Here is a 26901-nt window from a genome sequence, read left to right as displayed (position 1 = left end):
TTTCTTTTCAATCCCATCAAATGTCTGCTAAAAAGCAACATAAGGGCTGAAGAGATGGCTCTGCAAGTTGAGAGTGTATATTGTTCTTGCAGAAGATCCAAGTTCCATTCTTAGCACTCACATCATCAGGTGACTCTAGGGATCTGATGTCCTCTTCTGGACTCTGCAGGCAACCATGTGCACATGTATGTACCCATACATACAGGTACAGACACATAAACATAAATAAAAATGATAAATCCTTTCTTAAAAGTCAGTGTGAGACTTTTTCTCTATTAACATCATCTAACTAGACTTAAGGATACTACTTCTACTCATTTTGAACTGTGCTATGATTTTAATGTGATTCCCTAACTGCATGAGTTAGAAACTTAATTCTCAATTTAAATGTAAGACTTGAAACAAAAAAATATATATTATTAGGGGCTGGAGAGATGGCTCAGTGGTTAATAGCACTGACAGCTCTTGAGGGTTCAGTTCCCACCAACCACATGGTGGCTAAAAACTACCCCAACTCCAGTTCCGGGAGATCCAGGGAATCCAACGCCTTCTTCTGACCTCTTCAGGCATTGTATGACATGGGTACACTTACACACATGCAGGCAATACACTCATATACATGAAATAAAAATCATTAAAAAATTATTACGTCAGCTTACCGGGAGGAGGAGGCTATGTCACAGCATGTGTGTGGAGGTCAGAAGACAACCCAATTAAAGTTGATTCTCCCTTTCTACCCTTTGACTCCAGAAGATTCAAACTCAGGTCAGTCATCAGGCTTGGCAGCAAGTGCCTTTACTCTCTGAACGATCTTGCTGGCCCAGGCATGGAACATTTAAAAGAGTGTGGGTTCATGAGAAGCCATATTCTCACGATTGGACTGCCGCCATTATTGTAGGAGTGAGTGTGACTACCTTCAAAGTGGATCTGTAGAATTGAGTTTGACTTCTTGTTTGCTACTATCTAGTGTGCATAGTGTTTTCACCCTTCGGCCTTCCACCCTGGGATGAAGCAGAGAGAAGGCCCTTGTCAGATAATGGCAGCTTCATGCTGAACTTCCCAGTATCCAGAGCCAAAATAAAACAATTCTTTTCTCTATAAATTATCCAGTCTGTGGTATTCTATTATAGCAACACAAAACAGAAACTTATTCACTCAAAGCAATCATAGAATTATACAGCTAGGATAAACTTTTGATAATATTCAACTTAACTTCCCCATTGAAAGAAGAAATTCAGGTCAAAATTATGAAATTTGCTCAAGATCCCAGAACAAGTTCAAAATTAAGAAAGCTGAGACTAAGTACAAAGTCATCCATGGAATTAATTTTTCATTTTTAGTTATCATTGAGAAAGTTTTAACATTTTTTAAGACAACTGAAGTTTAACATTGTTTTAAAAGTTAGTCATTGATGCTTTTCACCAAGTATAAAAATTCTGCTTCATTAAAAGCCAAATTACTAAAATGACCAAAAGTCTTTTGATAGTCAAAATAAATGTAGTATTAGGGCTTGGACACATGGTCCCTGTCCCAAAAGTCTCATGTGTTAAAGGTTTGGTCATAGTCTTTGAACATTGACTAAATCCTGAGAGCTCTGACCTAAACAATGGATTAAACCTCTGATGGGTTCATAATACGCTAGTCCTGGGAGACTTGGAGGAAGCAGGTCACAGGGGGTCTGTCCTAAAAAGATATACCTGGTCCTGCCCCTCTCCCTACTTCTCTCCCGCCCTTTCCTGTCCAGATCCCTTTTGGTGAGGAGCTCTGCTACAACCTGCCTTCTCCACCATGATGTCTGGCCTTGCCTCAGGTCCAGAGCAAAGGGACCAAGCAAACACAGACTGAAGCCTCTGAGACCTTGCACCAACATAAATCTTTCTTCCTTTTAAGTATTTTCTTAGCAGGTACTTGTCACAGTGATGAGATATGGGCTGAGCACTCATTGCTGTTAAAGGTACCTGTGATTGAAAAAAAAAGTATGACATTTGAAAAGGATAAAATTTATTATAAAATGCTATATTATCTAGAAAGCTGTAACTAACTTGGCACACTGTATGCCCATGGACTATAGCAGAATAATAATGTAGTGCTAACTATATTTCCTTTCAGCCACTCTCTTATACTATCCCTGGCTTCAACCTATAAATAACTCACAGATGACAATTAGATACTTAGATGTTATCTTGAAGATATGGTCATAGTATGACACATCACAATTTCAAAAGCATAGTTTGAATGAGGTTTCTAAAGAGGCTGCCAAATGTTTTCTACTCAGGTTCTTTGCCTGGCATTCAGCTTATGCTTGAAGACTGAGGTCACATGGTTCCACATTCCCTTCAGTTCAACGTGCACAGCAAGGATTTTCCTATGGAAAAAGTTAAACCCTACCAACACTTACTTTGCAGATTATAGTCTGAACAAAAGAACAATCTTTCCCAAATAATCTGTGCTGAACTGTATGTGAATATGTATAATAATTAATCATTTTATGTTCTAGTCTGGGAGCTCAGATGAAGAACTCCTTAGAGTCTCACACATGTGAATCCAAGGCATCTGCTCTACTTCTCAATTGATCACTATAACCATAAGAATACACTCCACTTGAAAATGATCAAATGAAAAACAGCATTTAAAATTTTCCAAGCTTTAATAAGGTCTTTTATTACTAGGCAGGATCTAGTGTTTGGGACTTCCCAAACTAATCTTTCTGTAGAAAATGAGGTGAAGAATCATAAGTAAAGGCTTTGAAGATAGATTTCGGGAAAAAAAAAAGAATATAAAAAAATGGAATCTTAAAATTAGCTCACATTCATAAATACAATATTTATTACTTCAATGTACTATTCCATTGTGAATATTTAGTTACACTGGGGACTTAATATTCTTTCCTGACCTAAGTATTTACAACTCTGATTTCTCAAAAAGACCATCAGTTTGCAGCCCTATATAGAGCTCATAAAATGTGTAAATAGTTTTACACTGCTCCTAAACACACTTTGAGACATAACTCTCAGTATACAACTGGCCTTGTCCATTTCATTCTTTGAATTGATTTTCTTTGGTGAAATAAAGTATTCACCACTTTTCACCAAGTAACACACACATAATTTTTTTTCTCTCTCTCTTCTTGTTTATAATATTGAGATGTTTGCTTTCACAAGTCAATCCTGAGAAGATTTTATTTTTTTCCCTTTTGGGGATCAAAACAATTCAGAAGCAATACTGAGATTTGTCAATTAAGCTCTCTTATTAAAAGTCTGAATGGTGTGTGAGCACAAATATGGACAAATCTCAACATCAAAATACACTACCTGTGGATTTCAAGATTAGAAGGTATAGGCAGAAATGCTTATTATAGCTGACAAATCAAATGTGAACATTTATTTTGATTTCTTTACACTGCCCCCAAATCAAATAACTTCTGTTGGGCAACTAAGACACTCCTCTGGGTCAATGAATGTATTTCAGATAGCTGCTTCTGGTCTGTGAGAATAAAACTACTTTTGCTGAAGGAAATGTAGGTCTTATAAATAGAAATAACAATTAAGAAAAAAATCTGTTCAGCAGAATGGAATCCATTTAATCCATTTAAGGATTAAATGCCAATCCTAAACCTCCAGATATTCCTCAATTAACCACATTTTAGGAAAGTTGCTTTTAGGAAGAAGAAACAAATCATAAAAAACTAACATCAACTTAAAGGGGAGAGAGCTAGAGAAAGAAAGAAGGGAGGGAGAGAGGGAGAGAGAGCAGGATGGAGGGAGAGAATGAAGAGGTTGAAGGTGGATGTTGCAAGTGTTGATAAGAGATAATTAAGTATCAGTTGCCTAAATTTCTTAATTTTATATAGTATGTTTTCAAAATTGTAAACCAGTTATTAATCATTAAAATGACATCAAGATCATCATCCCATTAAAAATAAGCTTTATTTTATTTTTTATTAAAGTCAAATATATAGGCTGGGAGATGGCTGCCCAGTGGGTAAGAACTCTTGCTGACAAGCATGAGTCTCTCAGTTCAAATTCTCAGCCTCCATGTAAAAAATGGAGCATGGCTGTGCATGCCTGTGACTCCAGCATTAGGGTGTGGGGGAATGGTAGGTAGATCCTGAGAGCCTGCTAGCCATCCCTGCCTTGGCCCTGAAATCTACAAGTTGTCCAACTCAAGAGCTCCAGACTAGTTCTTAGCAGCTGGCAGGTTACAAAGTAATGAAAATACAAACCCCTAGCTCATTGAGTAGGACAGGACTCACAGATGAAGCAGCACCACCTATCTACTTATAACAAACCTATCTGTAGATGCTGTGTAGGGTTAAATAACTTCAAGTAACTATAAGTAGATGGGGGGAGGGAAACACCTAAACTTCCTCTAAGCTCAAAACAGACCTTAACCTAAGGGTAATGACAACCATTCAAAGCAGACACAGAGAAAGGAGTTAGCTGGCTGAATATGAAAGAAGCACACACATTCAGAAAGTTGGGAGGAAACGGGTTGACATCCACAGAAGAATCCTGTTTAAAAATGTTCTGGTGTCCAGACAAGCATCCTTGGGGACACTGATTCCCCAAAACAATGGTGACTCTTCAACTGTATCTGCTCTATTCTCTTCTACTGGTTTTACCAAAAAACAAACAAACAAAGAAAACACTCAGTGATATTTGTTTTGAAAAAACCTAACAGCCTTTTAGAAATATGGTTTTACAGGTAACATAATGAATGGTGACATACTGGGGAATTAACTTCAGGAAAAGAAACTCATTGCTCAAGTCTGTTTCCTCAAAATTACAAGCCCATGTGAACATTTAACTGTTTTCTTATCTATATATGAACTCAGACAAAATGAACATTGTTCCAGAAATACATAAATTGGAAGGAAGCCATTGGGACTACTTTAACAAAATGCTTTTTAGTAATACAGCTAGATCTACTTTGGGCATAATTACCTGAATAATTACACAAAGATCAACTCTGAGCTTTCACGTTCATTACCAACTTTGCTGTATTACAGTTGTAAAAGGACAAAATATGCAAAATATTGTATTTAAGGATGGTCCAAGTTATTGGCACTTTATTTTTTAATATTTGTTGCAGTTGAAGTCAGAGATTCTTTCAGAAGACATTAAATTAAAATAAGAATGCTAAATTAGAGTTGCAAGCTTGGTGAAGCACTTTCAAGACTGACCTAATTAATAAAATGCTAAGTGAATTAATACTACAAAAGACACTTATCACTGATAATTTGAAATATTAATGTGCATACTTAACAGGTCAAGTCTTTTACATTAATCAAAGAGACAGTATAAGAGTGGTTAGAATAAGCATTCTCTTATCAGCAAAGTTTTCTATTCATATAATTTCTACTATTTTGGCCTTACAAGTATGCTTCTCTCCTGGCATTCCTGAGGAACAGAAAGTATCTGTTCTTTTCAAGATAGGATGTTACTGCTTCTTTAGAAAAATGGACACTTGGAAAAGCATGCTTTCTTAGAGTTCTGTTAAGTAAGCAGTAGGTAAAACCACATCCAGATTCTTAACCCCATAGCGATATAGCCCAGTAGAATTCACATCTTCGCAGTGTACGAAACTACAGGTAGAGGTTAACAGCTACTCTTTTAATAAGTAATTCCATGATTTCTAAAAATCTAAGATGACTTTTTTCAATTACAAACTTGATTTATATAAGTAAATGTTATTACAAATAAAGCCGTCATCAAAAATGTTCTATCCTTACCCAGGCGTGGTGGTGCACACCTTTAGTCCCAGCACTTGGGAGGCAGAGTCAGGCAGATTTCTGTGTGTTCAAGGCCAGCCTGTTCTACATAGTGAGTTCCAGGCCAGCTGGGGCTACATGGAGACCCTGCCTCAAAACAACAACAACAACAACAACAAAAAAAAGTTTTATCCTGTTTCATTTTTTACATGCAAAATTCTTCTCTTGTTTCATTCTTTTCTTAGTGTAAATTCCATCAAACAAACGATTATCACAAAGCAGAAGAGTAACATTATGGAGAAATTAGATTATTTTCGGTCCCTGTGTGAAGGTCAAAAAGAACCTATTTAACTTCGTTTAATGGTCAAGTATGCAGCTTTATGGCTAGGGCCTCACAAGAGATGCAGGAAGGGCTAAGATGCCTTGCATCCCTGCTCTTTGCAGCCTGATCTCCGAAATCACTTGCTTGTGGTGCTCAGTTCAGAAGGAGTCAGTCACAAAATGAAGCTTGCTTAGAAACTTTGTCACAAAAGGATTAGAAAAAAAAAACTTTAATAGGCTCAGGAAGACTGAGTGAAGGTAGCAAGGAAAGGAAACAGCCCCTCAAGAGTAGCTCCTCAGTAGAGGAGCCAGAGCAGAAAGCCAAGAACAACTTGCTTCTTGCACCACATAATGACAGACCCACTGACTACAAGGAAAAGCCCAACACAACTCAAAAATGGCAAATTGAGTGTGAAAAAAGACCTGGGATTACAGATTACATTGCACAGCAAGTAAAAAGGGCAGAATGAGTTACTCTGGCCACAGACAGGGGTTGGGTGAAGAAAAGCAGAGGCAAGAGCACAGACCTCAAGCTTTTGTTGTGATAAATGAAACTGGGAAGCCAAAGGCATTTGTTACACTTTCTTAAACAAAACAAAAACCCAAGGTGGGGGAACATAAACGTATTCTTTCTCTAGAACAAAAACCAGTCTTAAACACAGAAAGGAGAGTTGAACATATGCCCTACTTGTTATGGTTATAAGAGGCAATAATTGGCAGATTGTTGTGACACAAATATGAACCTAAAGCCCAGGCAGGTCGACAGATTCAAGCTTTGGGTAGGGTTCCCAGACAAATAGCAACTATTTTTCATTTTAATTAGAAGAAAGAATGTAAAATGTTGGTGCCAAAAGATATCTTATAGATTATTGGTCTACCATATACATTTTTCAAGCGTGAATGTAAAATGTTGGTGCCAAAAGATATCTTATAGATTATTGGTCTACCATATACATTTTTCAAGCGTGAGGTTCAAGAAGATATGATTTAATTGTGTTTTAACACAGCCACCTATTAACAACAGGTCTATTTTCAATACTCCTAGTTTTTCCCCCAAGGACTTTAGCAAAATTATTACTTATGGATAAAGGAGTAACACATGAGCATTTACTGTATTTACACCTTTCCTTTCTATATTTAATAAATAGCTACTAAATAGTTAAATACTAGGCAACAGGGTAAATCCTGATATTCTTCCCTGAGAACCTTATAAAACAGATGTAGTAAATACTGGCAACAGGTTTACAATAGGCAAAAAGTGATACTAAAATTATGAATCACTAAATACATATATCTGGAGGTTAAGAAGAACTTCTGATATTAAAATTGGAATGAATTGTACACAAATATAATCCAATATCAGCAGGATTACTAAGAGAATGAAAAGTGGTTGAAGGCAGAAATGGAGAGAGGTGAACACAAGTTGAGTCATATACTAGAGAGTTTAGAACATTCTTCAGGCAAACAAAACACGTTTATCAAAAACACGTTTAACACTACAGCTTGCAAATAATCTTCTGTGGATCATTCTTTTGCTTTTTCAACTTGAATTAAGGGAAAACCATTTTAAGAAAAGTATGTATTTCTCTGCACACACTGTCTTTAGAAGTCAGGGAGAGGTGAGATTTTTCATTCATCATAACTCTATATTATTGATATAAGTTTTCTGAGGAAAAGTGCATGTGACTACTGTTAAAGAGAGAAACACAAGATGCTGCTACAAAAAATAAAGCTAAAAAAATGAGGGTTATCAGGGTTATTAAGATGATATTAAAAAACAAAACAAAACAAAACAAAACTTCAAAATCATCCCTATATTGAAAAGAATCAAATCTGGGGCTGGAGAGATGGTTCAGCAGTTAAGAGCACTGGCTGCTCTTGCAGAAGACCCAGGTTCAATTCCCAGCACCCATATGGTGGCTAACAACCATCTGTAACTCCAGTTCCAGGGGAATCCAACACCCTCTTCTGACCCCTGCAGGCATTACACAACACAGGTGTACTTACATACATGCAAGCAAAACATTCAAATGCATAAAATAAAAATAATAAATAAAATATTTTTAAAAAAGAAAATCTAACAAAGAACAAAGAGAACCTTAGAACTAGAGAAAGGAAGAATGACACTGCTGATGTAAATACAAACTTAACAAAATCTATGGAAATTGTCCTCTTGTGGAGTTTGAAGTTGGGCAAACTTTGACCTTACAGTTCTACTTCTGAACAGAAACCCTAGATAAATAATATGCACAAAAATAAGGAGGGCATCTGCACAACTGTTCTTTACAGGTTTTCCCCCAATAACACACACATGCACAGACAATGGAAAGGGCCTGAACAGCCATCAGATGAAAGTGAAATATGGCATTTTCGTACAATGAAAGCCCACAAACAAACATGATTACAGATTAAAAGTATGAACAAGATGACACATCGACATGATATTGAGTAGAATAGGTATTGCAGAAGAAAATTCAGGCACAAGCAAAACTTCATATTGAGAACAAATGAAAAACTATCAAGACAAACACAGAATTACTGAGCTTAACATTCAGAAGGTAGAGCCTGGCAGGGCCACACTGTGAACTACAAAGACAATGTAATGCTCTGCTTCCTGAGTTAGTGGTAGGTGCTCAGTTATTTATGTTCACGTTGTTCTTTGTATTTTAGTTACATGCTATAAATATTCTTATATACAGTATTTTATAAGGCCTGTGAAAAAATTTCTATTTTTAAAAAGCTTTCAGAAATAATTCAGTATTTAACAAACTATTTTAAAGTTGTATTCTCAAGTAACATAGTCATAATCTTATCACTGTAAATATATTTTTAATTTAAAAAATTTTTATTTTATGTGTATGACTTTTCCCTGCATGCATGTTGTGAACCAGTGTCATGCAATGCCCACCGGGGGCCAGAAGAGGGCATCGGATCCCCGCGAACTGGAGTTTAGGACAGCTGTTAGCCGCCATGCTGGTGCTGGGAACTGAGGAAGTCCTGTGTAAGAGCAATCTGCTCTTAACCATTGAGCCATCTCTTAGCTCTATCATAAATATTTTCAATTGCAATTTACAAACAAGGAAATTGAGAGTCTGTGTTGTTAAGCAGTTGCCTAGTGTTATACAACTCTCTGCGCTGGAAGTCAATATGCAGCAAAGTCTGATTTCCAACTTTGAAAATCATGGTGTGTACTAGGTGGTACTGATAAAATATGTCAGCAAAAATAATTCCCAGTATGAAAATAAAACATAATTGTTATTCTGAAGTTTATTATTTTACCTTAGTGTTTAAAATGTTCTAACAGTCTATGTTAATTTTGTTATCAAGAACATTTGAATGCCTCCTCACAGATATTCACTCACAGGCAAGCAAATAAGCTTGACAAAGTCTTTACAGAAATTATTGCTACCCTTTCTTGCCTCATGGTTCTTCAAGTCATATTTCAAACCCTCATTTTAAATTCATACAGGAAACCTCATTAATACCACTGACTTGTATAATTCATTAACCCAAGCTCTCCTCAACACACAAACATCACAACTCATTTATATGAATTCTCTTGCCTTCATTTGCATTTGGAGCCAGTCTGTAAGATACCCTGTGAAGAATGTACAAGTCTGTCTTTTGCACTGTTCTAACTCATTCTCCCCCCCCCCCCCCCGCCAAGGTACCAACAACTGCTCTGTGAACAGTAGTCACTTTATAAGTGCTGATTGACTTACTACAGTGGAACAACTCGCCTCTGGTATTTCTCAATATCCCAGTGAGTCCTCCACATCTACAACATGCTGGAGATGGTACCAGGTACTGCTAGAGGCTTGGGGTCTTCCTGAGAGTGCCTGGGACAAGAAAAACACAGAGAGAGACCAGAGACAGTCAGGAGAAACAGAGAGAGGAAACATGGAATAACCAACAGACAGAAACACAGAGCTGAAAGTCAGTTGCAGTTGCAGGGATTAAGCAGCCAGAGAAAGTCAGAGATAGAGAAGATGTTGACAACTTTAACTTGGGTTTGGAAACTATATTTATGGTACCATTTACTCAGTAATAGGTGCCCTAATGTTACTAAAGCTGTGATACAACCATCCATCCAAAAGTCATTGTTGAGGCTTCCTTAAAATTGTATCTATTTGTCAACACTAATCTTCACCAGTTTTCATCTTTGGAGATACACACCCGTATACAATTCTCAAAGCAACCTCACTACAAACAAAGAAACATAGTTCTCAATTTAGAATATGGGGGTAACATGACTTGCCAGAGGTCATAAGCAAATCAATAACTAGGGCTCCAGATCTGACCCTAAGACTCAGCACTTTTGCTGATATCCTGTGCTGTCCCTATTAGAAATAGATAGTATATAAACCCAATTTTTTATTAAATCAAATAAAACGCTATATAATGAAGGCAAGTTTTCTACCTTATAGGACAATGAACTTTGTAGGTTACTCAGAATATTCTAAAATATATCAGAAAAAAATAAACCAGAATAAAAGTCTATCAGAATAATAGAAAACTTAAAACTGAAACAAAGTTGAGTGAAGTTGTCAGATAGATCAAATTTTAAGATTTTAAAAAGAGCTAGATTACTTGACAAACAGCAAAGCCAGACAGGTGATACCTTCAGTCGAGTTCTTGGCCAGGATAGATAAAGGCTCTTCCAGACAGTAACCCAACATACTACTGGAAATATGAACAGCAGACCCCAATTCTATCCAAAAGAATACTGACAATGGATTGCCATTGATAAGGAACAGCTGATCCTCCTGGAACAGGGACCTCTGGCTGACTAGATTTGCCAGAAGGGCAGATAGGGGGGAATGGATAGGGGTGCTGACAGCACAGTGGACAGTGGCAGGGATAACAGAGTATGGAGGCTCTAGTGGGAGAGGAAGGCTGTCTACCTGACGAGTTTGTACTCATGCTCAGATGCCGAGGAGCTCAGAAGGTGGGTGACTGTGACCAGTGATAGTCATGTATATAGAGATTAGAAATGCATGTGAAAACGTCTCAATGTCAAGAGCCCTGGAATGAATTTTTCTGTATGAAACTGTGTGTTTTGACAACGAAGTGGAGATCTTTTTTAAACGTTGGAACCTCATTTAATTTTATGTCTTATAGAGTTTATAATGAGTAAAAGATTATATAAGCGTAATAATTCATCTGTAAACCTAGAAATGTACAGCCAATTTTGAAAGAGATGTACCCTAGCTCAGAAAAATGTTATTGAATAGGTTAATGCTGTTGTAATGAAATGCTTCTTTTAATTAAAAAGAATATTTTTATTGAAAAAAAAAGAGCTAGAGTTCATTAATATGATTTTACAAATTTGTACCTTCAAGATCTCAGTTAATGATCTAACATAGGCAACTGACCAGAAAAATTAAAAGATATGCTGCTTGTCAGTGAATTCTTAGAGGTAAGTGCTAGCAAAGAACTATTCTCAGTCAGACCTGATGTCGGCCCTATGGTCCCATTGAGAGTGCTTCAGGGTAGGATGACTTCATGCACCACTCTTTCTAAGCATTAGCGTTTTTTCTTCAAGGGTGCTTATGCTCCTCTAAATAACAATGCCCTTTTGGAAGTGAGCAATGTAATTGCCAGAAAAGCTCCCTTGATACAAGTGCAAAGCATGTTATTGGATTTTACAGCCAGGAAAGACAATAAGAACACAAAGAAAACTCTATTCAATTATTTATCGATATCTTTTTCCATCATGGTCAGCAATTTTTAAAACAGAAAATTACAAGAAAGGCTAAAAGTACAGTACTGCTCTGCCCTCTAGTGACCAGCCAAGTTTTACTAACTACATGCTTTTCTTTTTCCTAGTTCAGTTTTTAGTGCTATTAAGATTATTTTTCAAACTACATGATAGTAGTTTTTTCATCCTTTAAATATTGAGAAAAGAATCATGATCAATTTTTAACACATGGTTTAGGAATAAACACAATACACGAAAGAGAATAGAGTTCAAAAACTTCACTGTTCACTTAAGTGCTACAACCTCCCCCCATCATTTAAAAAAATGATCAAATTATTATATGTTATGCATTTTATTGGGAAAGACCAAGAAATCCCACTCAGTTCCTATGTTAAAAATGTAAATAAACTCCCACCCTATGCTCTGTTAGCAAGCCCAATGAACTCATTAGGATTTAAAAAAAGAAAGAGCAGAGCTAATGGAAACCATCATTACTCCACCAAAGTTGACCTATGTTGGCAAATCCTTTGGTCTTTTATTTCTTATTTCTATTTTCCCCCCTTAAACTTAAAAAATAATATATATTATGTAACCTGCTTCAAATTATTTCTGGAAAAATGTGTTAAAAATTGCCTCTCTTTGGTATAATAAAAAAAGTAATACTAAGAAAAAGAGATACAGTTCAACTAATGACTACAGCTTTTAAAAACTGTACACATTTCATAACTGTATGAATTATAAAATTACCAATACTATTATTTTAGATCATGAAGTAGAAAAATAAGTAGAACCATGTATACCACACATACACAAACAATTTCCTATGAATTATGATACAGCAAAAAAAAAAGTTCTTTAATGCAAAATGCTGAATGGTATTTACCCTTGTTTAAATTGTGTTTTGAGATTTTCCTGACCCTCAGCATTGTCACCAGCAACTTTACCAGTACATATGGAAACGGTAGGAAGGATGCGGGTTGAGGCATTCATCCAACCACTCACTCTAACCTTTGATAAAGGGAACTTACTTCATTATAGAAAAATGTTGCTCTTAATTCCTACTGCTGTGCCTTGTGAGGAACCAATACATTTCCAGAAGAATATTTCTGCTCTCAATAAAATAGTGTGTCACTTCTATGTCTACACATTCATGTTAAAGATAAACAGCATATCTGTGCACATATCTGTGAATGTAAAGGGTGTGTCAGTGTGTGAAGACCTTCTGCAGGCAGTGTGATATAGTTAGGAGCACAAACTCTAGAGCCATATGGGCAGAGTTTGAATCCTAGCTCTGTTACTGATTAGCAGTGTAAGCCGGGGCAGATAACTGTTCTATGCTGAAGTTTCTGCGTCTTAAAAATGGGACTAAAAAGAAATACCTGCAAGAGTGTTTTACAGGATTATCAGTATTCATATTACATTAGTGTATGTAGTCATCAAATTAATTATTTGAACATTTCAGTAAATGCAGATTTTATATCAAAAGAAAAAAAAGTGTGCATAAATACGGATTTCTAATTAATAACAAAAACGTGATGACATATTTAAGAGGCAGTATAATGATGCCGATGGTTTTTGTTGAACAGTATTAAAATTTAAGTTGAACTGATGACAGACAGAGGGATAGACAGATAACAGACATAATAAATATAGTAACATAGGGGAGAACCTACTACTATTATTCTGATAAATGATCATAGAAATAAACTGCCAAGTTTCTATATTTTTACCATAGAATAGTGCAGCTCTCAACCATCATCAGACAAGCTTCTTTTTAGAGTAGAAAGCAAATAATACAGAGACCTACAGCTGATCAAGTGCAAAGAATAAAGGACTATGAAGTGAGTGCTCAGCTCTAAATGGGACATCTATATCATACCTCAAGGTAGTATGCTCATACCTTGTGGTCGCTCCCCACAAGGCTCAGGGACTATCAAAAGAGGAGGAAGAAAGATTGCCTGAGCCAGAGCTAGTGGACAACTGCAGTGAGACACTATTTGCCAAACACGACAACGCAGATGCACACATGAACTCAAAGCAGCTGGGACTACATGCCCAAGACTTACACAAGATCCAACCAGTCAAAAGTCCACCATGAAAAAAAAAAAAAAGTCCAGCATGGGTCAGGGAGGGGCTCATGAAGTCCCATCACTACCTAAGAAGCTACTGGTATGGATAAGCTATTGATAACAGCTGAGGGAAGGGAGAGTTAATTTTTTCAGGAATGCAGGCCCTAAGAGGTTACTCATGCTCCAGTAGATGGTCCCACACCCATGCGCACATGGACAACACTAAATGAACTCAACAAATATTTTTTAAAAAAATTAGAAAGAGAGCATATGACATTGGGAGGGACAAGTATGGAGGAGGATAGGGGAGAAATTGGAGCAGAAGAAATGGGGGAGGTGAATTTCATCAAAACACATTCTATGTATGCGTGACTATTAAATAAAATGCATGAAAAATAATAAAAGTCAAATCTACCTGTGAGAATGAGCTTTATAATAAAATGTTGAAGGAATATGGGCCTAACTTTCATCAGGTTTATACAAAGATTAAAAATATCTAACAGTTTAGGGCTGGAGAGATGGCTCAGCAGTCAAGAACACTGGCTGTTCTTGCAGAAGACACGGGCCTGAATCCCAGCACCCACATGGCAGCTAAAAACTGTAACTCCAGTTCCAGGGGATCTGATGGTCTCATCTGTCCTCTGCAAACATAGAACAACTTGGATGCACATCTCAGCACTCAGAAGGTTGAGGCAGCAGGAGTTTGAGTTTAAGGCCAGCCTGGACACATAGCAAGACCCTATTTCAAAATAAAAATAAAAACTTTCCTTAGCTTAGCACAATAGTGCACACCTAGTATCCCAGCATTCAGGAGGCAGAGGCAGAAAGATTCGAAGGCCAGGCTAGGCTTCATAGCAAGACCCTCTCCCATAAAACAATAATAATAATTAATAATATTTAACAGCAAATACCTCACTTAATCAACAACAAATGGCAATGTGTTCACCTAAGCAAATGAAAGTAGCAATGTATTCTTCCCAAGCTGACAGAAAAGAGAAAAAGTAATGAGACAGAGGGTTCTCACACTGGGGTAAATGTTGCTATCAAAGATGTTAGAGTTCAAATTTCAAACACATCATAAAACCATACGAACCATGTAAAGAATATAGTCTTTGGAAAGTCAGAAAGAAGTAGACTTAATTCCAGTTCTGTATTTTAAATAGTCAAGAAATTCAAACAATATATTCAAGTGTTCTGAGCTTCAGTTCTTTAATAAGCAGGAAAAATGAGTACCTATATGTCAAGGTCACTATAAAAACTAAGACGAAAACACTACACACATTAAAAAGTTAACACACATACATATACAGAGAACTTAACATATAAAGCACAAATAAAAGTCCCAATTTTCATCATTCCAGTCACTGTTACTACCTAGGGTGAGTCTTGGAGACTAGCATACCCTTACCACCATTCCCTGTGGCTGCAAACAGCTGACTCCATATCTGATTCTTAGCCTAGAAATTGTACTTACAGGTGCCAACCACTCTAAAGCTCTTTCAAATAGATCCTTATTAAAAGAGCGAGGCTTTAGGTGAAGAATCACTACACTTGGTATGAAAGAAAAGTTGGCACTGACAGGGAGTGGATTACTCATCTTGTAATGATGTGGGTGAGGCACTTAGGAAGTATGCTTGCTGGTGACATTTTAAAGAAAGTCACTTCAGTGCATGTGAGGAAATGGTATTATTACCTGGATAAGTCTTGACTTGAAACAGTCTAAGGCAGCATCCAAGAAGAGATATTAAAATCTTTTATACAGAAGCTGAATTCTGGTTTCTAACAGACTGAATTTCTATGTAATTATAGATTACTGTATGAAGACAGTGACTAAACACTGGAAACACCAAACATGATCTCTGCCTTGTCCAGTCTATGAAAACCACTTTCTCAAGACTTTTATTTATCCATAGATCACTAACTTAAAGCCTTTTTTTTTAGTATTTAGATTTCTCAGTTTTTCAACATTACTCAGTTAAACTTTGTGGTGGCACACACCTTTAATCCTAGCACTTGGGAGGCAGAGGCAGGTGGATCTCTGTGAGTTCGAGGCCAGCCTGGTCTCCATAGTGAATCTAGGCCAGCTGGGGCTACAGGGAGACCCTGTCTCAAAAAGACCAAAAAGAAAAAAAAAGAAGAAAGAAAGAAAAAATACCTTTCCCATCTTTCACAGCCGTACACTCTTTTCTCATAGTAGATAAAACTTTTTTCTTTCCTTTATGCTTTTTCCTTTACAAACAGCTAGGTCTTGACCAATTTCTGTTCTTAGGTACTTAGGTACTGTTCAATTTCTGTTCTTTTAGTACTTTTCAAAGCTTCAGTCCTACCTCTCTCTTAAGTCATATGTTATGTTTATACTGAACCTCTTCCAAACTCACTTAAGATTTACAGTTATATCCGCCAGGTATGATGGTGCATACCTATAATCCCAGACTTAGGAGACCGAAGCAGGAGAATCATGAGTTCAAGGCCAGCCTAGGCTACATTGTGAGAATTTGTCTCAAGAGAAACAAATAACACCAACAATAAATTTTATGTATATCCTAAACATAGCCTCACAGCTATTTTTTTTTCCTACATTTCCAATCCAATTCCTCCAAAACATCTCCTCTGCTCCTCTGTCAGCTTCTGTGATTGCCTTACTTCTGGCAGCACATTAGCAGCTGTCTGAATACTCATATCTAAACCCAAACTGTATCTTTGACTTCCTTTTTCATCCCTCGTTGTTTCCATCTCTATTACTATTGCTCTATACTCCGAAAACATGATCTGTTTATTGCCAAGCTCTATAGCTAGTTTAGTAATTTTTAAATTAGTTCAGGTGACAGATACCCAGAATTCAGATTTCAGACAGACAGGGAAGGCTCAATTACAACTCCTCTTCTCTTCTCTTCTCTTCTCTTCTCTTCTCTTCTCTTCTCTTCTCTTCTCTTCTCTTCTCTTCTCTTCTCTCTTCTCTTCTCTTTATCCTCTCCTCCCCTCCCCCCGTCCCCCCCCACATGGCTATATTACTAGTAGTCATCAAATGTTTCAGAATGCCTTCATTGAAGAAATCCTTAAAACTAAGTATTAGGCTGGGGTGTGGCTCCACAGTATACTGATTAGCTAACGACAGACAAAAATCCTAGGTTTGATTCTCAGCACCACAAAACAAAAAGATCCTCCCCTAGTAATCATTAATCTCACTAAATTCTAACCCGTGGACTGAAAAAAAAAATTACTTGAATACCTCAACCCAAAATATTTCAATAAATTTCCAAACTACAGTCCTCATAACATATTTCAGAGTACCATCTTTTAACAGAGGTAACACTAAAGCCCCTAAACCAATTTTTCCAATTCTTTCTTCCTTTTCTTTCTAGTCAATCCCATCAACTTCATTTGCTGAAAAAACTTTTCAGGAATTATCTACCTTCAGGGGGGAAAAACCTTTCCCTGACATTCTTGTTTGTTTCTTTTGTTTACACAGGGTCTCCATATAGCCCCAACTGGCTTGAACTTACTATATAGACCAGGCTGGCCTTGATCTCATAGAGATCTGCCTACCTCTGCCTCCTGAGTGGTGGGATTAAAGGTGTGAGTTACCATGCTCAGCTCCCCCACATTCTAAAGACCCTCTTGCATCTGATACTTCACTCAAGCTTGCCATTTTAAGTTCACTGCCATTCCATCCAACTGACAAAAGGAGTCTATTTTGACTTTATAAGCTTCTCTTCTATTTCCCTGTTAGTCAAACTTTTTATCATTGTGCCAAAAACCTAAGGAAAACAGTTCAAGGAGTTTATTTTTGGCTTACAGTTTCAGAGACTACAGCTCAAAGTCATCTATGTCCTTTGTTTTGTGCCTGAAGCAAGGCAGAATGCTATGGTAGCAAAAGTGTGGTAGATGAGGCTGCTTACCTCATGGCAGTCAGGAAGCAAGGACAGAGAAAAAGGCCAGGGTAAGATATAGTCCCAAGGACAGGTCCTCAGTGACCTACTTCCTTCATCTAGGTCCTACATCCTAAAATTCTAGAACCTTCCAAAACAATACCAACTGTTAGAGACAAAGTCTTTAACATAGGAGCCTATGTTGCCACGTGTATTCAAATAATAATATTCCCATATGATGCCTTCACTGATAGCCTTAAGTGAGGTTTAGGAAGTCAGGGCTCTTTATACCATCTGAGTTAAGTTTGTTTAGTTTGAGTCCTTCTAACTCAAGAATCAATATATGATTCAAAAGATTATCCTAAAGCACAAAAACAAACCAAAACAAACAATATGATGCATGCAAATCTTATAAGAAATCTTTGTTTCTGCCTATGCTTATGAATCTCCAGGAAGTAGCAGTGAGCATTATGCAGTTGGCACTCCATAAACAAAAAAGGATATTTGTGTATGCATGTTAGATGTTACTAATGGGTGCATGTACTTGCTCCTGTGCATGCAGATCTGTGCACATGTGCATGGAGGCCAGAGGTCAACCTCCAGTATTAATCATCAGGAACTATCCACCTTGGTCTTTTTGAGATAGGGCTTATTGATCTGGAGCTCACTGATAAAGCTAGGCTAACGAGCATAAGAGATCCTGTGTCTCAGCCTCCCCAGCGCTGGGATTACAAGCATGTACCAAACTCAAGTCTCCATGCCTGCACATTAAGCACTACAGACTGAGCTATCTCTCCACACCCAAAGAAGGATTCTATTTATAAGCATTAGGAAGGAAACACTCTAAAGAATATTTCCAAAGACACTTATAAACTCAAATGTATAAAATATTTATTATGTTGAAAATAAGCAAAAATGTGATATTGAGTTAATTCATAAAAAAGCACGACTGGGACATCTTTACTATCAACAGTCTATCAACATAATAGACTGTTTAGAAAGACTTCATATTCTCTGAAGTCAGTCTCTAAGTGAATAAGGAAAGGCAATGCCTGTTAAACATATATCCAGGTAGGAGTAAATACAGATTAAGGCCAGAAACTAAAAAAGGGCCCCATGATTAGGGAAAAAAAAAAAAAGGGTTTAAGTTAGAAAGTTGGGAAGAAGTGGACAGGGGGAAAACTGAGTGCCAAAAAAAGTACTATGGGGAAAGAGGAGGTGGACAGAAAGCATGGGAAACCCAACAAGATGAAATGCATACAAAAATGCCACACGGAAACCTATTATTTTATAAGCTAAGTGGAAAAAAAAGAGACAATATCATCATTTTAACAGGAACAAATAAACTGTCAAACCTAAAATTTTATCATTCATTCAGATGTTTGCTTCACCAAACGAAGTGAAAGACCTGTATGATTTCGTCCTCAACTGGCCAACAAAATAACTGCAAGAGACAGAGGTTTGGCATTTAATGAGATTGACAGTGACTGCTGATTTCAAACTTTTCTCTATAAGTTTTATAGTACACCTACTTGATGATTTTTTAACTCCAACAATGCTGAAAGCATTGGCTTTCACAAACTATATGGAGAGCATGGACAAAATATCAAGTACACGCCCAGCTGGGGGGGCGGGTTGCTACTCTGCACATACTCTTCACCTCTTATAGGTATTACTATCTCTTTTATTTCAAAATTCTTCATTGCAATTAGGTAGCATAAATTATAAGGACCGTGCTTACCACACAGATAGTTGCTAAGCCCTACTTAGAAGCCAGCTCCTCCACATCAGTCTGGCTCTCAAGAACCCTGTAGAGTCCAAGTGTCTATAATAATGTTAAGGACTTAAAACACTACCTGGAGTGCTTACATTACAAGAAGGCACTTGGTAACAAGGGGCCATACCATAAATGTTAAGGAGCAATGAAATAATTGCAGAATTTACTGCTCTTAAAGATAGGAATATAGGTGTAGCAGAGGTACACTGTAAACTAAACTGAGAAAGCTATAGAAGTCAATATAAACCTAAAATGTAGTGTTATCAACTATTATCTTTACAGATTATTTGCACACAGATAGCCTAAAAATATTCTCTGGAATAAAACTTAAAAGCAAACTTCTAGTCAACCTTTCTGGCATATATACATAATTATATATACACACACACTACACATACAGACACACACACACACACACACACACACACACACACAGGAACACACACACACACACACACACACACAAACAAACATACACACACATATATATATATGAATCCAGGTATCATGTTGTATCTCGTAAGGCCCAAAGTGAACAAACTTGCCTATACTAAAACTGAAACCTTTGCATGTGTTCCACTTACAAGGCCACTAGTGAAGTCTGAGAAGAATTTGTTAGAAGGCTAATAAGCATTAACCAATACTTGCTGATTAAGTATACATGTAAAATGAGCCAAAAGATGTCCAAAGCTCTTCAGGTTCTTGGGCCCACTAGCATTTACTGATTATGAGATAAATAACAAATTCAAAAGCACAGATAGTATACAAAGAGACTTTCTAATGAAAATTTAAGTCTCTTAACCCCTTGAATTAAGTCCTAGGAAAGAACTATATGTATGTAATCATATATACATAAATTGGTATGCGAATATATAGAATATTCAATGAACATAGTACCTATTTTATACAAAACACAGAAATTCTAAGATAAAAATATTAAGAGCAATTTTCTTCTTGTTATAGTTTGGCTCTAGAATGGACCCTAAAGAGCCACCTGTTGAAGACCTGGTGTCCCCAGTGTAGCATTATTGAGTGGTTACAGAACTTCTACTGAGAAGTCTTTGGCTCACTGGGGACACGCCCTGAAAGAGAACTGTCAGAAAAAGATCTCAGTTTCTCTGTCTCCGCCTACCTCCCTGTCTCCTTCTTTCCCTCCCTCCTTTCTTCTTTCAGTTTTTGAATTTGAATCATTTCAGAAGTAAATAGCTTTTAGGAGAAACTAAAATCAAAAGGAGACCAAAAGGTCAAAATACATCTTACCCAACTGAACTGACATTTACAAAATAAGATCACTGTTCAATAGTTTATCCTGTAGTCAATAAATGCAGAGGTGGACCAACAAAGTTTACAAATTAAAGTGATTTTCACACAGAAGTGTTTACTCAATGGATTGTTGCTTTGTTTTATATTTTCTGTTTCAGATAGATATCCAATAACCAAAAACTGATATTATTCTAGGGACACATATGTACAAACATACACCAAGCAAACAAAAAATGTGAACCTTTATCAATATTCAAAAACATGCAAATGTGCTATTTACCTATTAATTCCAAGTACCAATCAACTTGATGTACATAATAAAAAAGTTCACTATCACATAGTCACAAGTAGTACTATATGCTCAGTGAATAGCATTTAAGCAATTACTTGAGGACTGCAAACAACTATTATTTAACTGTTACTTTGGTTTGAATGTAAAATGTTCCCCACGGCCCATGGTCCTCAGTTGGTAGTGCTATTTTCAGCGAGTGTGGAACCTTTATGAGATAGGGCCTAGCTGGATGAACTGGGTCACTGGGGGTGAAAGCCTTATGGGTAACAGCCAGGCCACAGTTCTGGCCCACACTCTCTCTACTCATTAGTCCAGTGACATGTAATAAGTGTGTTGCAAGCTCATGCCATCAGGAGCCTAGCTGCCGTGGCTTACCCACTATGATGGACTATTTTCTTTAAATTATGAACTAAAATAAACCTCTCCTTCCTTAAATAGCTTATGGACAGCATTTGTCACAGTGATGAGAAAAGCAACAGCACATCCATCATATAGGAAAAAAGAAAGACACAAGTAGACACCCATGAAGAAGGCTCCTTGACTTCCACAACATTACTTCAAATACACAATGTCATTTCTTTTCCATTTACCCAAAACTTAAATACATGCCATTTTGTTGTTTGACTTCTCAATCGTTTTACAAAATAAAAGAATGCGGCCTTAAAAAATGAATTAGCTTGGCAAGACAGTCAATAGAAATATAGAATCTAAGAAAAGTAACTCTTGTTCTTCAACCTATTTTCAAATACATTCTATTCCTAGATAACAATGAATAACATGGAAGTCAATTTTACAACAATATAATTCCTCCATTAAATAAATTATTCCAGTTTTCTGGCTTTTAAGTTCTTAGATTTGATAGCCTCACTTATAGGAACCTAATTTTCATGCACAATGACTTCAAAGTGGAAGAAATATGAATTCAGAAACTTCAAATGCCTCTTACCTCAAAGGTAAGAAAGCTACCTTAGAACCTTAAAAAAGACCACAATTAATGAGATTTCTGATTTATGGATTAAATAATTTAGAAAATATATTTTTTAATGTTTTCATTTCATTCTCTGGTACTAAAAACACCTACTTCTGTTTATGCACAGAACTATGACCCCACAAAGTTCATAGGTTAAAGCCTCAGTCCAATGAGAAGAAGACCAACGAACACATAATAAAGATTAAGGGAGAGTGGAATACTAACCCAATAAAACAGGTGTAATTCTGAAAAGAGAGAAAGGCCTAGGAGAAAGGCCTGATGAGGACACAGCAAAGGCAGTTCATAAGAAGAAACCCAAACAGAATCTTAATTTGTTAACATCTTATACATGGCCTTCCTTTTAACCTCCAGAAGTGTGAAAAGGGAAATGTTGATGAAGTAATCTACCCATGGTATCCCGTTACAGCACCAAAACAGATTAATACAGCCTCTAATGAGGAAGACTTTGATTTCTGAGATCATTTTACTCTACCAATAATCCTGTTGAATTGTGAGATAGTTTACAAAAACTGTTCATTTAGGGAAAAAGGCTTGAAACAATTTCAAGAAAATTTCACCAAGATCATTTACCATACATGTGTTATTTTGAATCAAGCAAATCAGACTGTTTTCGCATTGTCTTTGAATTATGAAATATGTTGCTATGTTGTAGTTAATTCTGAGACTACAAGGGGGGCAATGTCAAAAGAGACACTCTCTGAGGAGTCTAAATCTTAGTGGAGAATAATAACAAAAAGTGCTGATTCCTTTTGAAACCAGGTAGCATTTGTTCTACATGGTGATGAAAATGTCAGAAGCATGATCTGTTCTTAACCTTGTTTCAAGATTATTTAAATTTGGATTATTTTGCAGCTGATGCTGATTTTATTTTCAAAGCACAGGGCATCTATCCACTCTCCACTACCACTCTACCCTTACAACTTCTAAATTCTCAATTGAATATGTGAATTATTAGGTAACAGAAAAGCTAAAATTTTTATATGATTCATCCTTTCCTACATGAATGAAACATTCTTATGCATGCAGCAAAATTTTTGAACCCTGGAATTATATGTGTGTTTATATTTGACCACACAAGTAAAATTTAAGTATACATATACCACCACATATCTGTAGGAGAATATTTTATAGGGTATCCAGAGTCTTGGGCTTGGATCATATTTTTTCTTTTGAAAATTTTTTTTCTTAATTGTCATACAAAAGATGTACATATTTATGGAGTACATGTGATGGTTTGAAACATCTCTACATAGTGTGATGTTCAAATAAGGGTAAACTTATACAACTCATCAATATCATTTCTTTTTGACAAAACCTTTTGCAAGAAGGCTTTACCATGTACTCCAGGCCAGCCTTGAACATGCAAAGATCCCCCTGCCTTAGCTTCCAAAGTGTGCAGATTACAGCCAAGTACTACCATACCTGGCTGAAACACATTTTCTACCATTTCTTAGCACTTCCATGTGTCAGGCAGCATACTAGGTACCTGAAAATTACCTAAATACCCACAATCATACAAGGTAGAGATTCTAAGTGTCCCACTTAGCAAGAAATCAAAGCTTCAAAGAGGTGAAATAACTGCCCAAATTATTTTGATTACAAGCTATGCAAACTAACGTTTCTTTGAATTCAAAACCCATGCTTTACTATTATAACTATGTGATGTATATTAAAAAAAGACAGCTGTCTAATCATATTCATTTCCCAATGTTAAACTTTAAACTATCATACAAAGCATTATTTATAAACTTCTGGATCTCTAAATCATTTTAATTCACACAGGTCTAATGGCAGTGTTATTTAATACTTGTGGGATTAGGAAAATCAATATCGGCTGAAGATTCTATGTGCCTAGCAATTTTCAACAAGACTTAAAGGAGATAATAATATAAAGTCTCTATATAGTGGATATGACCTTAGCTAGAGCATCTGAGAAACTCTTGGGATACAATTAAGCTCCCTACACTGTCTGCATTGTTTATCTCTAAATGATTTTTGAAATTGAACTTAAGTACACAGAGATATTTGGCTACAACTATATCCGGTAAAATTATTACTAGTGGAAAGGGCAAAGAATTTCTTCTCTTCATATATCAACAATATTTTGAGTGTTCTGGAAGGGTATGTGGTGCATGCCTTTAATCCCAGCACTTGGGAGGCTGAGACAAGAGGATCATGTGTTCAAGGTCAGCCTGGGCTACATATTTGAAACCCTGGCTCAAAAAGAAGTTTTATAACTTATTAAACTTAGGTAACAAATGATTACAAATATCATGGGTTCCCTTTTCTAATTGTATTTGCAAACTACATAGTAAGTCATGTTTGTATGTGTGGATGTATATGTGAAAATGATGACAAAATTTCAGAGGTTCAAACATAAAAGGACTTTTAATTATCAGCTCTTCATCTCTTAAAATTTGGCAAAGATAGTATTCCATGTAACAACAACAAAGGGATTTGTGCTCAAGTCATTTTATGTGTGAAACACATGCACTTCTGGGGTGCTTTCTTGGAATGTTTTTATTTTTATTACCATTACTTTTTAAAAAATAACATTATTGCACTGAAAAACTTTGTATAGTTTGGAAAATTTGGAATGGGAATGAATGTCAAACTCACATTACAGCAACAGTGAGAAATTTCACAGAATTGTTGAAGCTTGGTAGTAGTTTCGTCAGTAAATAATACTCAAAAAATTATAGTAGGGATATAGAATTGTGAATTTACACTCTAAAATACAATTACATATTTTTAGTTTGAGAGTTATTTTTGGAATTTTTTCTTTTTTGGTCTTTTTGAGACAGGGTCTCCCTGTAGCCCCAGCTGTCCTGGAACTCACTATGTAGACCAGGCTGGCCTTGAACTCACAGAGATCCGCCTACCTCTGCCTCCTGAGTGCTGGGATTAAAGGCGTGCGCTACCACACCCCAGCTGGAATTTTTAAAACATTATATATATTCTGTCTAAAGAAAAGCAGATTTTTTTTTTTTGAGATATAGCCAAAATGTCTACTGTCCCTCCCTATCAGCCTTTCTCTGCTCTGTCGCTCATCCAAGGCCACTCCAACACAAGTTTGGTCGAGGAAGCTGCTTTGGACAATAAAATATGAAACACAGGGGCATGCATCACTTCAAACAGCCGGGTTGAGAGCTATGGTTCCATCACCACTGTTCTCCTTTCAACCATAAAACCTAATGTGTCTCACAAAGTAATCTTCAGCTTTGCTCTATGAATAAAGAGATCACACAAGTGTGAAGAAAAATGATAACTTTTACTGCAATATGTCATGAAAAATCTGGGGATTCTTGATACTGAAATGCAACTTTGCCCATGTGACTATATTTCCCAGATTTACTGAGTGCTGACATCCTTTTTTCAATCCCTAGGTTACTCCTGGTTTTTTATAGAACCATTTCTGTTTCTTAATACTCTACTTAAGATGAGTATATAAACACAAATATGTAAATATAAACTAGAAGATGCAGTCATCTACAATTAAGACTTAATTTTAAATTTTATCAGGAATTTGAATTCCTGTCTATTTCTGATTGACGTCTACATAACATATTGTATTGCAATAATTAGATCAATATTTAGAAATCACGGGTCAAAACTTTCCTTCAATTGTTGGATTGACATAGTTTTCTCAATAGGTAAGATAAAGTATCCAACCTTATTTTTCTACATAAATATTCATATTTAATGACTGAGAGTACTGCCACAAATTCAATTTTCTTGACCTCACTAAACTCCACTTTGGGTTAACAATTAAGAGCATATAACATATTTCACTATCAACTTCTGAATATCCCACTCTATTCTGATGACTCAGTAAAGTCATAATTATATTCAGACTGGCCTTCTTAAACCCAGAATTTGTATTTCTAACAGATGTGACCTTAAAAGATAGTGTAATAAGGAGTAAAAACAGTAACAAATACCTGTTCTTATTGACATTAAGATATTTTGGTGCTTAAATATCCATATAGAAAATACATATTAAGTTAAATTATGTTTTTATTGGGTGCTCAATGCTAGACAGTAACTTTCAATAGAATAGTTAGAAGCAATGTATTTAGAGTCATGGCATAAAAGCAACATCTAGTCACATTTCTATTCAAAGAGGAAAGTAGATACAAATACTTTAGATATACCTAATAAGCCACAAAAATGTTTTAAAACAGAACAGATTTCATATTAATTCTCAGGTAGTTAGAAAGTTAAATAAGTTTCTTTCTTGACAACTGGAACTAGACTATTTAATATGTTTGCTCAATTTAATTCACACCAAGTTCTGCAGTCTTATAAAGCATCAGTTTAGCCCCCAATATTCATATATTAGCAATCACATATTTTATTACAAGACTGGGACAACTATGCATATCATTATTACTAAAATTATCAATCTTATTTTTTTCCTAAAGCAAAAGTTACAAAATAACTTTTATACAAAAAGACAAAGTGAGTTTCAAAGTTTTTTTTATTATTTATTTAATAACCATATAATTAGAAGAAGCATTACAACAGCATTGAGATATTCAATAACAATTTCCAGAGCTAAGATGGATCTCTTTCAAAACTGGCTGCAAATTTTTAGGTTTACAGTTGAATTAATACAGTTATACAACATTGTACTCAGTATAAACCCTATAAGACATAAAATTAAATGATGTTTTAAGCTTTAAAAAAGATTTCCATTTCACTATTAAAATACACAGTTTCATATAGAAAAGTTCATTTTTAATACAACTGACACTAAGATGCACATGCATTTCTAATCTCTTTACATCTAATTATTACTAGTCACAGTCGATTACTTTCTGAGCTCCTTGGCATCTGAGCATAGATATAAAGTCATCAGGTAGATTTCAATGGTAATGTTTTATACATCTACTAATTATTAAGAGG

The 26901-nt window shown here is 36.1% G+C and overlaps 1 protein-coding gene across 5 annotated transcripts in view; it reads right to left on the bottom strand.

The window, feature by feature from the left end:
- The window catches only part of Bbx (BBX high mobility group box domain containing), a 284258-nt gene that overhangs the window by 136836 nt on the left and 120521 nt on the right, over positions 1-26901 (bottom strand). Inside the window, exon 4 of one of the 5 annotated variants that reach the window (XM_029567518.1) lies at positions 9754-9870. The exons of 3 other annotated variants lie outside the window; for them this stretch is intronic. The gene's annotated coding sequence lies outside the window, so the exon portion shown is untranslated. Of the gene's footprint in view, positions 1-9753; positions 9871-26901 lie in introns of those variants that run through there. One more of the 5 variants, XM_008841419.3, reaches the window with a different exon arrangement.

Source organism: Nannospalax galili, unplaced genomic scaffold, assembly GCF_000622305.1.
Source record: "Nannospalax galili isolate Female #2095 unplaced genomic scaffold, S.galili_v1.0 scaffold261, whole genome shotgun sequence".
NCBI lineage: Eukaryota > Metazoa > Chordata > Mammalia > Rodentia > Spalacidae > Nannospalax > Nannospalax galili.
The sequence above is the reverse complement of the archived record's forward strand: the minus strand, read 5'-3'. Positions and strand labels throughout refer to the sequence as shown.